Below are 15,959 nucleotides of genomic sequence, written 5' to 3'. Positions count from 1 at the left end.
TAGGAGGACAGGGGGGGAGACTTGTTAGTGTTGGGTAGGAGGACAGAGAGACGTGTTAGTGTTGGGTAGGAGGACAGAGAGACTTGTTAGTGTTGGGTAGGAGGACAGAGACTTGTTAGTGTTGGGTAGGAGGACAGAGACTTGTTAGTGTTGGGTAGGAGGACAGAGACTTGTTAGTGTTGGGTAGGAGGACAGAGACTTGTTAGTGTTGGGTAGGAGGACAGAGACTTGTTAGTGTTGGGTAGGAGGACAGAGACTTGTTAGTGTTGGGTAGGAGGACAGAGACTTGTTAGTGTTGGGTAGGAGGACAGAGACTTGTTAGTGTTGGGTAGGAGGACAGAGACTTGTTTAGTGTTGGGGTAGGAGGACAGAGACTTGTTAGTGTTGGGTAGGAGGACAGAGACTTGTTAGTGTTGGGTAGGAGGACAGAGGCTTGTTAGTGTTGGGTAGGAGGACAGAGACTTGTTAGTGTTGGGTAGGAGGACAGAGACTTGTTAGTGTTGGGTAGGAGGACAGAGAGCTTGTTAGTGTTGGGTAGGAGGACAGAGACTTGTTAGTGTTGGGTAGGAGGACAGAGACTTGTTAGTGTTGGGTAGGAGGACAGAGAACTTGTTAGTGTTGGGTAGGAGGACAGAGGCTTGTTAGTGTTGGGTAGGAGGACAGAGACTTGTTAGTGTTGGGTAGGAGGACAGAGACTTGTTAGTGTTGGGTAGGAGGACAGAGACTTGTTAGTGTTGGGTAGGAGGACAGAGACGTGTTAGTGTTGGGTAGGAGGACAGAGAGGCTTGTTAGTGTTGGGTAGGAGGACAGAGACTTGTTAGTGTTGGGTAGGAGGACAGAGAGACTTGTTAGTGTTGGGTAGGAGGACAGAGACTTGTTAGTGTTGGGTAGGAGGACAGAGACTTGTTAGTGTTGGGTAGGAGGACAGAGACTTGTTAGTGTTGGGTAGGAGGACAGAGACGTGTTAGTGTTGGGTAGGAGGACAGAGAGGCTTGTTAGTGTTGGGTAGGAGGACAGAGACTTGTTAGTGTTGGGTAGGAGGACAGAGAGACTTGTTAGTGTTGGGTAGGAGGACAGAGACATGTTAGTGTTGGGTAGGAGGACAGAGAGACTTGTTAGTGTTGGGTAGGAGGACAGAGAGACTTGTTAGTGTTGGGTAGGAGGACAGAGAGACTTGTTAGTGTTGGGTAGGAGGACAGAGAGGCTTGTTAGTGTTGGGTAGGAGGACAGAGACATGTTAGTGTTGGGTAGGAGGACAGAGAGACGTGTTAGTGTTGGGTAGGAGGACAGAGACTTGTTAGTGTTGGGTAGGAGGACAGAGACGTGTTAGTGTTGGGTAGGAGGACAGAGAGACTTGTTAGTGTTGGGTAGGAGGACAGAGACTTGTTAGTGTTGGGTAGGAGGACAGAGACTTGTTAGTGTTGGGTAGGAGGACAGAGACTTGTTAGTGTTGGGTAGGAGGACAGAGACTTGTTAGTGTTGGGTAGGAGGACAGAGAGACTTGTTAGTGTTGGGTAGGAGGACAGAGAGACTTGTTAGTGTTGGGTAGGAGGACAGAGACTTGTTAGTGTTGGGTAGGAGGACAGAGACTTGTTAGTGTTGGGTAGGAGGACAGAGAGACTTGTTAGTGTTGGGTAGGAGGACAGAGACGTGTTAGTGTTGGGTAGGAGGACAGAGAGACTTGTTAGTGTTGGGTAGGAGGACAGAGAGACTTGTTAGTGTTGGGTAGGAGGACAGAGACGTGTTAGTGTTGGGTAGGAGGACAGAGACTTGTTAGTGTTGGGTAGGAGGACAGAGACTTGTTAGTGTTGGGTAGGAGGACAGAGACTTGTTAGTGTTGGGTAGGAGGACAGAGACTTGTTAGTGTTGGGTAGGAGGACAGAGACTTGTTAGTGTTGGGTAGGAGGACAGAGAGACTTGTTAGTGTTGGGTAGGAGGACAGAGACTTGTTAGTGTTGGGTAGGAGGACAGAGACTTGTTAGTGTTGGGTAGGAGGACAGAGACTTGTTAGTGTTGGGTAGGAGGACAGAGGCTTGTTAGTGTTGGGTCGGTGGACAGAGACTTGTTAGTGTTGGGTAGGAGGACAGAGACTTGTTAGTGTTGGGTAGGAGGACAGAGAGACTTGTTAGTGTTGGGTCGGTGGACAGAGACTTGTTAGTGTTGGGTAGGAGGACAGAGACTTGTTAGTGTTGGGTAGGAGGACAGAGACTTGTTAGTGTTGGGTAGGAGGACAGAGACTTGTTAGTGTTGGGTAGGAGGACAGAGACTTGTTAGTGTTGGGTAGGAGGACAGAGACGTGTTAGTGTTGGGTAGGAGGACAGAGACTTGTTAGTGTTGGGTAGGAGGACAGAGACTTGTTAGTGTTGGGTAGGAGGACAGAGACTTGTTAGTGTTGGGTAGGAGGACAGAGAGACTTGTTAGTGTTGGGTAGGAGGACAGAGACTTGTTAGTGTTGGGTAGGAGGACAGAGAGACTTGTTAGTGTTGGGTAGGAGGACAGAGACTTGTTAGTGTTGGGTAGGAGGACAGAGACTTGTTAGTGTTGGGTAGGAGGACAGAGAGACTTGTTAGTGTTGGGTAGGAGGACAGAGAGACGTGTTAGTGTTGGGTAGGAGGACAGAGACGTGTTAGTGTTGGGTAGGAGGACAGAGACTTGTTAGTGTTGGGTAGGAGGACAGAGGCTTGTTAGTGTTGGGTAGGAGGACAGAGAGACTTGTTAGTGTTGGGTAGGAGGACAGAGACTTGTTAGTGTTGGGTAGGAGGACAGAGACTTGTTAGTGTTGGGTAGGAGGACAGAGACTTGTTAGTGTTGGGTAGGAGGACAGAGACTTGTTAGTGTTGGGTAGGAGGACAGAGACTTGTTAGTGTTGGGTAGGAGGACAGAGAGACTTGTTAGTGTTGGGTAGGAGGACAGAGACTTGTTAGTGTTGGGTAGGAGGACAGAGAGACTTGTTAGTGTTGGGTAGGAGGACAGAGACGTGTTAGTGTTGGGTAGGAGGACAGAGACTTGTTAGTGTTGGGTAGGAGGACAGAGAGACTTGTTAGTGTTGGGTAGGAGGACAGAGACTTGTTAGTGTTGGGTAGGAGGACAGAGACGTGTTAGTGTTGGGTAGGAGGACAGAGAGACTTGTTAGTGTTGGGTAGGAGGACAGAGACTTGTTAGTGTTGGGTAGGAGGACAGAGACGTGTTAGTGTTGGGTAGGAGGACAGAGACTTGTTAGTGTTGGTAGGTGGACAGAGACTTGTTAGTGTTGGGTAGGAGGACAGAGACTTGTTAGTGTTGGGTAGGAGGACAGAGACTTGTTAGTGTTGGGTAGGAGGACAGAGACTTGTTAGTGTTGGGTAGGAGGACAGAGACTTGTTAGTGTTGGGTAGGAGGACAGAGGCTTGTTAGTGTTGGGTAGGAGGACAGAGACTTGTTAGTGTTGGGTAGGAGGACAGAGACTTGTTAGTGTTAGGTAGGAGGACAGAGACTTGTTAGTGTTGGGTAGGAGGACAGAGACGTGTTAGTGTTGGGTAGGAGGACAGAGACTTGTTAGTGTTGGGTAGGAGGACAGAGACTTGTTAGTGTTGGGTAGGAGGACAGAGACTTGTTAGTGTTGGTAGGAGGACAGAGAGGCTTGTTAGTGTTGGGTAGGAGGACAGAGAGACTTGTTAGTGTTGGGTAGGAGGACAGAGACTTGTTAGTGTTGGGTAGGAGGACAGAGAGACTTGTTAGTGTTGGGTAGGAGGACAGAGACTTGTTAGTGTTGGGTAGGAGGACAGAGACGTGTTAGTGTTGGGTAGGAGGACAGAGAGACTTGTTAGTGTTGGGTAGGAGGACAGAGACTTGTTAGTGTTGGGTAGGAGGACAGAGACATGTTAGTGTTGGGTAGGAGGACAGAGACTTGTTAGTGTTGGGTAGGAGGACAGAGAGACTTGTTAGTGTTGGGTAGGAGGACAGAGACTTGTTAGTGTTGGGTAGGAGGACAGAGACTTGTTAGTGTTGGGTAGGAGGACAGAGACGTGTTAGTGTTGGGTAGGAGGACAGAGAGACTTGTTAGTGTTGGGTAGGAGGACAGAGACTTGTTAGTGTTGGGTAGGAGGACAGAGAGACTTGTTAGTGTTGGGTAGGAGGACAGAGACTTGTTAGTGTTGGGTAGGAGGACAGAGACTTGTTAGTGTTGGGTAGGAGGACAGAGAGACTTGTTAGTGTTGGGTAGGAGGACAGAGAGACTTGTTAGTGTTGGGTAGGAGGACAGAGACTTGTTAGTGTTGGGTAGGAGGACAGAGACGTGTTAGTGTTGGGTAGGAGGACAGAGAGACGTGTTAGTGTTGGGTAGGAGGACAGAGAGACTTGTTAGTGTTGGGTAGGAGGACAGAGACTTGTTAGTGTTGGGTAGGAGGACAGAGAGACTTGTTAGTGTTGGGTAGGAGGACAGAGACTTGTTAGTGTTGGGTAGGAGGACAGAGAGACTTGTTAGTGTTGGGTAGGAGGACAGAGACTTGTTAGTGTTGGGTAGGAGGACAGAGACTTGTTAGTGTTGGGTAGGAGGACAGAGAGACTTGTTAGTGTTGGGTAGGAGGACAGAGACTTGTTAGTGTTGGGTAGGAGGACAGAGACTTGTTAGTGTTGGGTAGGAGGACAGAGAGACTTGTTAGTGTTGGGTAGGAGGACAGAGACTTGTTAGTGTTGGGTAGGAGGACAGAGACTTGTTAGTGTTGGGTAGGAGGACAGAGACTTGTTAGTGTTGGGTAGGAGGACAGAGACTTGTTAGTGTTGGGTAGGAGGACAGAGACTTGTTAGTGTTGGGTAGGAGGACAGAGACTTGTTAGTGTTGGGTAGGAGGACAGAGACTTGTTAGTGTTGGGTAGGAGGACAGAGACTTGTTAGTGTTGGGTAGGAGGACAGAGACTTGTTAGTGTTGGGTAGGAGGACAGAGAGACGTGTTAGTGTTGGGTAGGAGGACAGAGACGTGTTAGTGTTGGGTAGGAGGACAGAGAGACTTGTTAGTGTTGGGTAGGAGGACAGAGACGTGTTAGTGTTGGGTAGGAGGACAGAGACTTGTTAGTGTTGGGTAGGAGGACAGAGACTTGTTAGTGTTGGGTAGGAGGACAGAGAGACTTGTTAGTGTTGGGTAGGAGGACAGAGAGACTTGTTAGTGTTGGGTAGGAGGACAGAGAGACTTGTTAGTGTTGGGTAGGAGGACAGAGACTTGTTAGTGTTGGGTAGGAGGACAGAGACTTGTTAGTGTTGGGTAGGAGGACAGAGACTTGTTAGTGTTGGGTAGGAGGACAGAGGCTTGTTAGTGTTGGGTAGGAGGACAGAGACTTGTTAGTGTTGGGTAGGAGGACAGAGACTTGTTAGTGTTGGGTAGGAGGACAGAGACTTGTTAGTGTTGGGTAGGAGGACAGAGACTTGTTAGTGTTGGGTAGGAGGACAGAGACTTGTTAGTGTTGGGTAGGAGGACAGAGACTTGTTAGTGTTGGGTAGGAGGACAGAGAGACTTGTTAGTGTTGGGTAGGAGGACAGAGAGACTTGTTAGTGTTGGGTAGGAGGACAGAGACTTGTTAGTGTTGGGTAGGAGGACAGAGAGACTTGTTAGTGTTGGGTAGGAGGACAGAGACTTGTTAGTGTTGGGTAGGAGGACAGAGAGACTTGTTAGTGTTGGGTAGGAGGACAGAGACTTGTTAGTGTTGGGTAGGAGGACAGAGACTTGTTAGTGTTGGGTAGGAGGACAGAGACTTGTTAGTGTTGGGTAGGAGGACAGAGACGTGTTAGTGTTGGGTAGGAGGACAGAGACTTGTTAGTGTTGGGTAGGAGGACAGAGACTTGTTAGTGTTGGGTAGGAGGACAGAGACTTGTTAGTGTTGGGTAGGAGGACAGAGAGACTTGTTAGTGTTGGGTAGGAGGACAGAGACTTGTTAGTGTTGGGTAGGAGGACAGAGAGACTTGTTAGTGTTGGGTAGGAGGACAGAGACTTGTTAGTGTTGGGTAGGAGGACAGAGACTTGTTAGTGTTGGGTAGGAGGACAGAGAGACTTGTTAGTGTTGGGTAGGAGGACAGAGACTTGTTAGTGTTGGGTAGGAGGACAGAGACTTGTTAGTGTTGGGTAGGAGGACAGAGAGACTTGTTAGTGTTGGGTAGGAGGACAGAGACTTGTTAGTGTTGGGTAGGAGGACAGAGAGACTTGTTAGTGTTGGGTAGGAGGACAGAGAGACTTGTTAGTGTTGGGTAGGAGGACAGAGACTTGTTAGTGTTGGGTAGGAGGACAGAGACTTGTTAGTGTTGGGTAGGAGGACAGAGACTTGTTAGTGTTGGGTAGGAGGACAGAGACATGTTAGTGTTGGGTAGGAGGACAGAGACGTGTTAGTGTTGGGTAGGAGGACAGAGACTTGTTAGTGTTGGGTAGGAGGACAGAGAGACTTGTTAGTGTTGGGTAGGAGGACAGAGACGTGTTAGTGTTGGGTAGGAGGACAGAGACTTGTTAGTGTTGGGTAGGAGGACAGAGACTTGTTAGTGTTGGGTAGGAGGACAGAGAGACTTGTTAGTGTTGGGTAGGAGGACAGAGACGTGTTAGTGTTGGGTAGGAGGACAGAGACTTGTTAGTGTTGGGTAGGAGGACAGAGACATGTTAGTGTTGGGTAGGAGGACAGAGACGTGTTAGTGTTGGGTAGGAGGACAGAGACTTGTTAGTGTTGGGTAGGAGGACAGAGAGACTTGTTAGTGTTGGGTAGGAGGACAGAGACGTGTTAGTGTTGGGTAGGAGGACAGAGACTTGTTAGTGTTGGGTAGGAGGACAGAGACTTGTTAGTGTTGGGTAGGAGGACAGAGACTTGTTAGTGTTGGGTAGGAGGACAGAGACGTGTTAGTGTTGGGTAGGAGGACAGAGACTTGTTAGTGTTGGGTAGGAGGACAGAGACTTGTTAGTGTTGGGTAGGAGGACAGAGAGACTTGTTAGTGTTGGGTAGGAGGACAGAGAGGCTTGTTAGCGTTGGGTAGGAGGACAGAGAGACTTGTTAGTGTTGGGTAGGAGGACAGAGACTTGTTAGTGTTGGGTAGGAGGACAGAGAGACTTGTTAGTGTTGGGTAGGAGGACAGAGACTTGTTAGTGTTGGGTAGGAGGACAGAGACTTGTTAGTGTTGGGTAGGAGGACAGAGACTTGTTAGTGTTGGGTAAGAGGACAGAGACTTGTTAGTGTTGGGTAGGAGGACAGAGAGACTTGTTAGTGTTGGGTAGGAGGACAGAGAGACTTGTTAGTGTTAGGTAGGAGGACAGAGCGACTTGTTAGTGTTGGGTAGGAGGACAGAGACTTGTTAGTGTTGGGTAGGAGGACAGAGACTTGTTAGTGTTGGGTAGGAGGACAGAGACTTGTTAGTGTTGGGTAGGAGGACAGAGACTTGTTAGTGTTGGGTAGGAGGACAGAGACTTGTTAGTGTTGGGTAGGAGGACAGAGACTTGTTAGTGTTGGGTAGGAGGACAGAGACTTGTTAGTGTTGGGTAGGAGGACAGAGAGACTTGTTAGTGTTGGGTAGGAGGACAGAGACTTGTTAGTGTTGGGTAGGAGGACAGAGACTTGTTAGTGTTGGGTAGGAGGACAGAGACTTGTTAGTGTTGGGTAGGAGGACAGAGACTTGTTAGTGTTGGGTAGGAGGACAGAGACTTGTTAGTGTTGGGTAGGAGGACAGAGACTTGTTAGTGTTGGGTAGGAAGACAGAGACTTGTTAGTGTTGGGTAGGAGGACAGAGACACTTGTTAGTGTTGGGTAGGTGGACAGAGAGACTTGTTAGTGTTGGGTAGGAGGACAGAGACTTGTTAGTGTTGGGTAGGAGGACAGAGACTTGTTAGTGTTGGGTAGGAGGACAGAGACGTGTTAGTGTTGGGTAGGAGGACAGAGAGACTTGTTAGTGTTGGGTAGGAGGACAGAGACTTGTTAGTGTTGGGTAGGTGGACAGAGACTTGTTAGTGTTGGGTAGGAGGACAGAGACTTGTTAGTGTTGGGTAGGAGGACAGAGACTTGTTAGTGTTGGGTAGGTGGACAGAGAGACTTGTTAGTGTTGGGTAGGAGGACAGAGACTTGTTAGTGTTGGGTAGGTGGACAGAGAGACTTGTTAGTGTTGGGTAGGAGGACAGAGACTTGTTAGTGTTGGGTAGGAGGACAGAGACTTGTTAGTGTTGGGTAGGAGGACAGAGACGTGTTAGTGTTGGGTAGGAGGACAGAGACGTGTTAGTGTTGGGTAGGAGGACAGAGACTTGTTAGTGTTGGGTAGGTGGACAGAGACTTGTTAGTGTTGGGTAGGAGGACAGAGACTTGTTAGTGTTGGGTAGGAGGACAGAGACTTGTTAGTGTTGGGTAGGAGGACAGAGACTTGTTAGTGTTAGGTAGGAGGACAGAGACTTGTTAGTGTTGGGTAGGAGGACAGAGACGTGTTAGTGTTGGGTAGGAGGACAGAGACTTGTTAGTGTTGGGTAGGAGGACAGAGAGACTTGTTAGTGTTGGGTAGGAGGACAGAGACTTGTTAGTGTTGGGTAGGAGGACAGAGACGTGTTAGTGTTGGGTAGGAGGACAGAGAGACTTGTTAGTGTTGGGTAGGAGGACAGAGACTTGTTAGTGTTGGGTAGGAGGACAGAGACTTGTTAGTGTTGGGTAGGAGGACAGAGACTTGTTAGTGTTGGGTAGGAGGACAGAGACTTGTTAGTGTTGGGTAGGAGGACAGAGACTTGTTAGTGTTGGGTAGGAGGACAGAGGCTTGTTAGTGTTGGGTAGGAGGACAGAGAGACTTGTTAGTGTTGGGTAGGAGGACAGAGAGACTTGTTAGTGTTGGGTAGGAGGACAGAGACTTGTTAGTGTTGGGTAGGAGGACAGAGACTTGTTAGTGTTGGGTAGGAGGACAGAGACTTGTTAGTGTTGGGTAGGTGGACAGAGACTTGTTAGTGTTGGGTAGGAGGACAGAGAGGCTTGTTAGTGTTGGGTAGGAGGACAGAGACTTGTTAGTGTTGGGTAGGAGGACAGAGACTTGTTAGTGTTAGGTAGGAGGACAGAGACTTGTTAGTGTTGGGTAGGAGGACAGAGACGTGTTAGTGTTGGGTAGGAGGACAGAGACTTGTTAGTGTTGGGTAGGAGGACAGAGACGTGTTAGTGTTGGGTAGGAGGACAGAGAGACTTGTTAGTGTTGGGTAGGAGGACAGAGAGACTTGTTAGTGTTGGGTAGGAGGACAGAGAGACTTGTTAGTGTTGGGTAGGAGGACAGAGACGTGTTAGTGTTGGGTAGGAGGACAGAGAGACTTGTTAGTGTTGGGTAGGAGGACAGAGACTTGTTAGTGTTGGGTAGGAGGACAGAGACTTGTTAGTGTTGGGTAGGAGGACAGAGACGTGTTAGTGTTGGGTAGGAGGACAGAGACTTGTTAGTGTTGGGTAGGAGGACAGAGACTTGTTAGTGTTGGGTAGGAGGACAGAGACTTGTTAGTGTTGGGTAGGAGGACAGAGAGACTTGTTAGTGTTGGGTAGGAGGACAGAGAGACTTGTTAGTGTTGGGTAGGAGGACAGAGAGACTTGTTAGTGTTGGGTAGGAGGACAGAGACTTGTTAGTGTTGGGTAGGAGGACAGAGACATGTTAGTGTTGGGTAGGAGGACAGAGACTTGTTAGTGTTGGGTAGGAGGACAGAGACTTGTTAGTGTTGGGTAGGAGGACAGAGAGACTTGTTAGTGTTGGGTAGGAGGACAGAGAGGCTTGTTAGTGTTGGGTAGGAGGACAGAGAGACTTGTTAGTGTTGGGTAGGAGGACAGAGACTTGTTAGTGTTGGGTAGGAGGACAGAGACTTGTTAGTGTTGGGTAGGAGGACAGAGAGACTTGTTAGTGTTGGGTAGGAGGACAGAGACTTGTTAGTGTTGGGTAGGAGGACAGAGAGACTTGTTAGTGTTGGGTAGGAGGACAGAGACTTGTTAGTGTTGGGTAGGAGGACAGAGACTTGTTAGTGTTGGGTAGGAGGACAGAGAGACTTGTTATTGTTGGGTAGGAGGACAGAGGCTTGTTAGTGTTGGGTAGGAGGACAGAGAGACTTGTTAGTGTTGGGTAGGAGGACAGAGACTTGTTAGTGTTGGGTAGGAGGACAGAGACTTGTTAGTGTTGGGTAGGAGGACAGAGACTTGTTAGTGTTGGGTAGGAGGACAGAGAGACTTGTTAGTGTTGGGTAGGAGGACAGAGAGACGTGTTAGTGTTGGGTAGGAGGACAGAGACGTGTTAGTGTTGGGTAGGAGGACAGAGAGACTTGTTAGTGTTGGGTAGGAGGACAGAGACGTGTTAGTGTTGGGTAGGAGGACAGAGACTTGTTAGTGTTGGGTAGGAGGACAGAGACTTGTTAGTGTTGGGTAGGAGGACAGAGACTTGTTAGTGTTGGGTAGGAGGACAGAGACTTGTTAGTGTTGGGTAGGAGGACAGAGAGACTTGTTAGTGTTGGGTAGGGGGACAGAGACTTGTTAGTGTTGGGTAGGAGGACAGAGACTTGTTAGTGTTGGGTAGGAGGACAGAGAGGCTTGTTAGTGTTGGGTAGGATGACAGAGACTTGTTAGTGTTGGGTAGGAGGACAGAGAGACTTGTTAGTGTTGGGTAGGAGGACAGAGACTTGTTAGTGTTGGGTAGGAGGACAGAGACGTGTTAGTGTTGGGTAGGAGGACAGAGACTTGTTAGTGTTGGGTAGGAGGACAGAGACTTGTTAGTGTTGGGTAGGAGGACAGAGAGGCTTGTTAGTGTTGGGTAGGAGGACAGAGACTTGTTAGTGTTGGGTAGGAGGACAGAGACTTGTTAGTGTTGGGTAGGAGGACAGAGACTTGTTAGTGTTGGGTAGGAGGACAGAGACTTGTTAGTGTTGGGTAGGAGGACAGAGAGACTTGTTAGTGTTGGGTAGGAGGACAGAGAGGCTTGTTAGTGTTGGGTAGGAGGACAGAGACTTGTTAGTGTTGGGTAGGAGGACAGAGACTTGTTAGTGTTGGGTAGGAGGACAGAGACTTGTTAGTGTTGGGTAGGAGGACAGAGACTTGTTAGTGTTGGGTAGGAGGACAGAGGCTTGTTAGTGTTGGGTAGGAGGACAGAGACTTGTTAGTGTTGGGTAGGAGGACAGAGACTTGTTAGTGTTGGGTAGGAGGACAGAGACTTGTTAGTGTTGGGTAGGAGGACAGAGACTTGTTAGTGTTGGGTAGGAGGACAGAGACTTGTTAGTGTTGGGTAGGAGGACAGAGACTTGTTAGTGTTGGGTAGGAGGACAGAGACTTGTTAGTGTTGGGTAGGAGGACAGAGACTTGTTAGTGTTGGGTAGGAGGACAGAGAGACGTGTTAGTGTTGGGTAAGAGGACAGAGACGTGTTAGTGTTGGGTAGGAGGACAGAGACTTGTTAGTGTTGGGTAGGAGGACAGAGACTTGTTAGTGTTGGGTAGGAGGACAGAGACTTGTTAGTGTTGGGTAGGAGGACAGAGACGTGTTAGTGTTGGGTAGGAGGACAGAGACACTTGTTAGTGTTGGGTAGGAGGACAGAGAGACTTGTTAGTGTTGGGTAGGAGGACAGAGACTTGTTAGTGTTGGGTAGGAGGACAGACAGACTTGTTAGTGTTGGGTAGGAGGACAGAGACTTGTTAGTGTTGGGTAGGAGGACAGAGACTTGTTAGTGTTGGGTAGGAGGACAGAGAGACTTGTTAGTGTTGGGTAGGTGGACAGAGACTTGTTAGTGTTGGGTAGGAGGACAGAGACTTGTTAGTGTTGGGTAGGAGGACAGAGACTTGTTAGTGTTGGGTAGGAGGACAGAGACTTGTTAGTGTTGGGTAGGAGGACAGAGACTTGTTAGTGTTGGGTAGGAGGACAGAGACTTGTTAGTGTTGGGTAGGAGGACACAGAGACTTGTTAGTGTTGGGTAGGAGGACAGAGAGACTTGTTAGTGTTGGGTAGGAGGACAGAGAGACTTGTTAGTGTTGGGTAGGGGGACAGAGACTTGTTAGTGTTGGGTAGGAGGACAGAGACTTGTTAGTGTTGGGTAGGAGGACAGAGACTTGTTAGTGTTGGGTAGGAGGACAGAGACTTGTTAGTGTTGGGTAGGTGGACAGAGACTTGTTAGTGTTGGGTAGGAGGACAGAGACTTGTTAGTGTTGGGTAGGAGGACAGAGACACTTGTTAGTGTTGGGTAGGTGGACAGAGAGACTTGTTAGTGTTGGGTAGGAGGACAGAGACTTGTTAGTGTTGGGTAGGTGGACAGAGACTTGTTAGTGTTGGGTAGGAGGACAGAGACTTGTTAGTGTTGGGTAGGAGGACAGAGAGACTTGTTAGTGTTGGGTAGGAGGACAGAGACTTGTTAGTGTTGGGTAGGAGGACAGAGAGACGTGTTAGTGTTGGGTAGGAGGACAGAGACGTGTTAGTGTTGGGTAGGAGGACAGAGAGACTTGTTAGCGTTGGGTAGGAGGACAGAGACTTGTTAGTGTTGGGTAGGAGGACAGAGAGACTTGTTAGTGTTGGGTAGGAGGACAGAGACTTGTTAGTGTTGGGTAGGAGGACAGAGACGTGTTAGTGTTGGGTAGGAGGACAGAGAGACTTGTTAGTGTTGGGTAGGAGGACAGAGACTTGTTAGTGTTGGGTAGGAGGACAGAGACTTGTTAGTGTTGGGTAGGAGGACAGAGACACTTGTTAGTGTTGGGTAGGAGGACAGAGAGACTTGTTAGTGTTGGGTAGGAGGACAGAGACTTGTTAGTGTTGGGTAGGAGGACAGAGAGACTTGTTAGTGTTGGGTAGGAGGACAGAGACTTGTTAGTGTTGGGTAGGAGGACAGAGAGACTTGTTAGTGTTGGGTAGGAGGACAGAGACGTGTTAGTGTTGGGTAGGAGGACAGAGAGACTTGTTAGTGTTGGGTAGGGGGACAGAGACTTGTTAGTGTTGGGTAGGAGGACAGAGACTTGTTAGTGTTGGGTAGGAGGACAGAGAGGCTTGTTAGTGTTGGGTAGGAGGACAGAGACGTGTTAGTGTTGGGTAGGAGGACAGAGACTTGTTAGTGTTGGGTAGGAGGACAGAGACTTGTTAGTGTTGGGTAGGAGGACAGAGAGGCTTGTTAGTGTTGGGTAGGAGGACAGAGACTTGTTAGTGTTGGGTAGGAGGACAGAGACTTGTTAGTGTTGGGTAGGAGGACAGAGACTTGTTAGTGTTGGGTAGGAGGACAGAGACTTGTTAGTGTTGGGTAGGAGGACAGAGAGACTTGTTAGTGTTGGGTAGGAGGACAGAGACTTGTTAGTGTTGGGTAGGAGGACAGAGAGACTTGTTAGTGTTGGGTAGGAGGACAGAGACTTGTTAGTGTTGGGTAGGAGGACAGAGACTTGTTAGTGTTGGGTAGGAGGACAGAGAGGCTTGTTAGTGTTGGGTAGGAGGACAGAGACTTGTTAGTGTTGGGTAGGAGGACAGAGACTTGTTAGTGTTGGGTAGGAGGACAGAGACTTGTTAGTGTTGGGTAGGAGGACAGAGACTTGTTAGTGTTGGGTAGGAGGACAGAGACTTGTTAGTGTTGGGTAGGAGGACAGAGACTTGTTAGTGTTGGGTAGGAGGACAGAGACTTGTTAGTGTTGGGTAGGAGGACAGAGACTTGTTAGTGTTGGGTAGGAGGACAGAGAGACGTGTTAGTGTTGGGTAAGAGGACAGAGACGTGTTAGTGTTGGGTAGGAGGACAGAGACTTGTTAGTGTTGGGTAGGAGGACAGAGACTTGTTAGTGTTGGGTAGGAGGACAGAGACTTGTTAGTGTTGGGTAGGAGGACAGAGACGTGTTAGTGTTGGGTAGGAGGACAGAGACACTTGTTAGTGTTGGGTAGGAGGACAGAGAGACTTGTTAGTGTTGGGTAGGAGGACAGAGACTTGTTAGTGTTGGGTAGGAGGACAGACAGACTTGTTAGTGTTGGGTAGGAGGACAGAGACTTGTTAGTGTTGGGTAGGAGGACAGAGACTTGTTAGTGTTGGGTAGGAGGACAGAGACTTGTTAGTGTTGGGTAGGAGGACAGAGACTTGTTAGTGTTGGGTAGGAGGACAGAGACTTGTTAGTGTTGGGTAGGAGGACAGAGACTTGTTAGTGTTGGGTAGGAGGACACAGAGACTTGTTAGTGTTGGGTAGGAGGACAGAGACTTGTTAGTGTTGGGTAGGTGGACAGAGACTTGTTAGTGTTGGGTAGGAGGACAGAGACTTGTTAGTGTTGGGTAGGAGGACAGAGACACTTGTTAGTGTTGGGTAGGTGGACAGAGAGACTTGTTAGTGTTGGGTAGGAGGACAGAGACTTGTTAGTGTTGGGTAGGTGGACAGAGACTTGTTAGTGTTGGGTAGGAGGACAGAGACTTGTTAGTGTTGGGTAGGAGGACAGAGAGACTTGTTAGTGTTGGGTAGGAGGACAGAGACTTGTTAGTGTTGGGTAGGAGGACAGAGACGTGTTAGTGTTGGGTAGGAGGACAGAGAGACTTGTTAGCGTTGGGTAGGAGGACAGAGACTTGTTAGTGTTGGGTAGGAGGACAGAGAGACTTGTTAGTGTTGGGTAGGAGGACAGAGACTTGTTAGTGTTGGGTAGGAGGACAGAGACGTGTTAGTGTTGGGTAGGAGAACAGAGACTTGTTAGTGTTGGGTAGGAGGACAGAGACTTGTTAGTGTTGGGTAGGAGGACAGAGAGACTTGTTAGTGTTGGGTAGGAGGACAGATACTTGTTAGTGTTGGGTAGGAGGACAGAGAGACTTGTTAGTGTTGGGTAGGAGGACAGAGACTTGTTAGTGTTGGGTAGGTGGACAGAGACTTGTTAGTGTTGGGTAGGAGGACAGAGACTTGTTAGTGTTGGGTAGGTGGACAGAGACTTGTTAGTGTTGGGTAGGAGGACAGAGACTTGTTAGTGTTGGGTAGGAGGACAGAGACTTGTTAGTGTTGGGTAGGAGGACAGAGACTTGTTAGTGTTGGGTAGGAGGACAGAGACTTGTTAGTGTTGGGTAGGAGGACAGAGAGACTTGTTAGTGTTGGGTAGGAGGACAGAGACTTGTTAGTGTTGGGTAGGAGGACAGAGACTTGTTAGTGTTGGGTAGGAGGACAGAGACTTGTTAGTGTTGGGTAGGAGGACAGAGAGACTTGTTAGTGTTGGGTAGGAGGACAGAGACTTGTTAGTGTTGGGTAGGAGGACAGAGACTTGTTAGTGTTGGGTAGGTGGACAGAGACGTGTTAGTGTTGGGTAGGAGGACAGAGACGTGTTAGTGTTGGGTAGGAGGACAGAGACTTGTTAGTGTTGGGTAGGAGGACAGAGACTTGTTAGTGTTGGGTAGGAGGACAGAGACTTGTTAGTGTTGGGTAGGAGGACAGAGAGACTTGTTAGTGTTGGGTAGGAGGACAGAGACTTGTTAGTGTTGGGTAGGAGGACAGAGACTTGTTAGTGTTGGGTAGGAGGACAGAGACTTGTTAGTGTTGGGTAGGAGGACAGAGACTTGTTAGTGTTGGGTAGGAGGACAGAGACTTGTTAGTGTTGGGTAGGAGGACAGAGACTTGTTAGTGTTGGGTAGGAGGACAGAGACGTGTTAGTGTTGGGTAGGAGGACAGAGACGTGTTAGTGTTGGGTAGGAGGACAGAGACTTGTTAGTGTTGGGTAGGAGGACAGAGACTTGTTAGTGTTGGGTAGGAGGACAGAGACTTGTTAGTGTTGGGTAGGAGGACAGAGACTTGTTAGTGTTGGGTAGGAGGACAGAGACTTGTTAGTGTTGGGTAGGAGGACAGAGACTTGTTAGTGTTGGGTAGGAGGACAGAGACTTGTTAGTGTTGGGTAGGAGGACAGAGAGACTTGTTAGTGTTGGGTAGGAGGACAGAGAGACTTGTTAGTGTTGGGTAGGAGGACAGAGACGTGTTAGTGTTGGGTAGGAGGACAGAGACTTGTTAGTGTTGGGTAGGAGGACAGAGACGTGTTAGTGTTGGGTAGGAGGACAGAGGCTTGTTAGTGTTGGGTAG

At 48.8% G+C, this 15,959-nt stretch overlaps 1 protein-coding gene across 1 annotated transcript in view; it reads left to right on the top strand.

The window, feature by feature from the left end:
- Positions 1-15,959, top strand: part of dnah2 (dynein, axonemal, heavy chain 2) — a gene marked incomplete at both ends in the record, with an annotated part of 183,797 nt that overhangs the window by 25,582 nt on the left and 142,256 nt on the right. The gene's annotated exons all lie outside the window — the stretch shown is intronic.

The sequence above is a fragment of the Nansenia antarctica genome (genome assembly GCF_963989245.1).
Source record: "Nansenia antarctica genome assembly, chromosome: 17".
Classification (NCBI taxonomy): domain Eukaryota; kingdom Metazoa; phylum Chordata; class Actinopteri; order Argentiniformes; family Microstomatidae; genus Nansenia; species Nansenia antarctica.
This window is presented reverse-complemented; position numbering and strand designations above follow the sequence as displayed.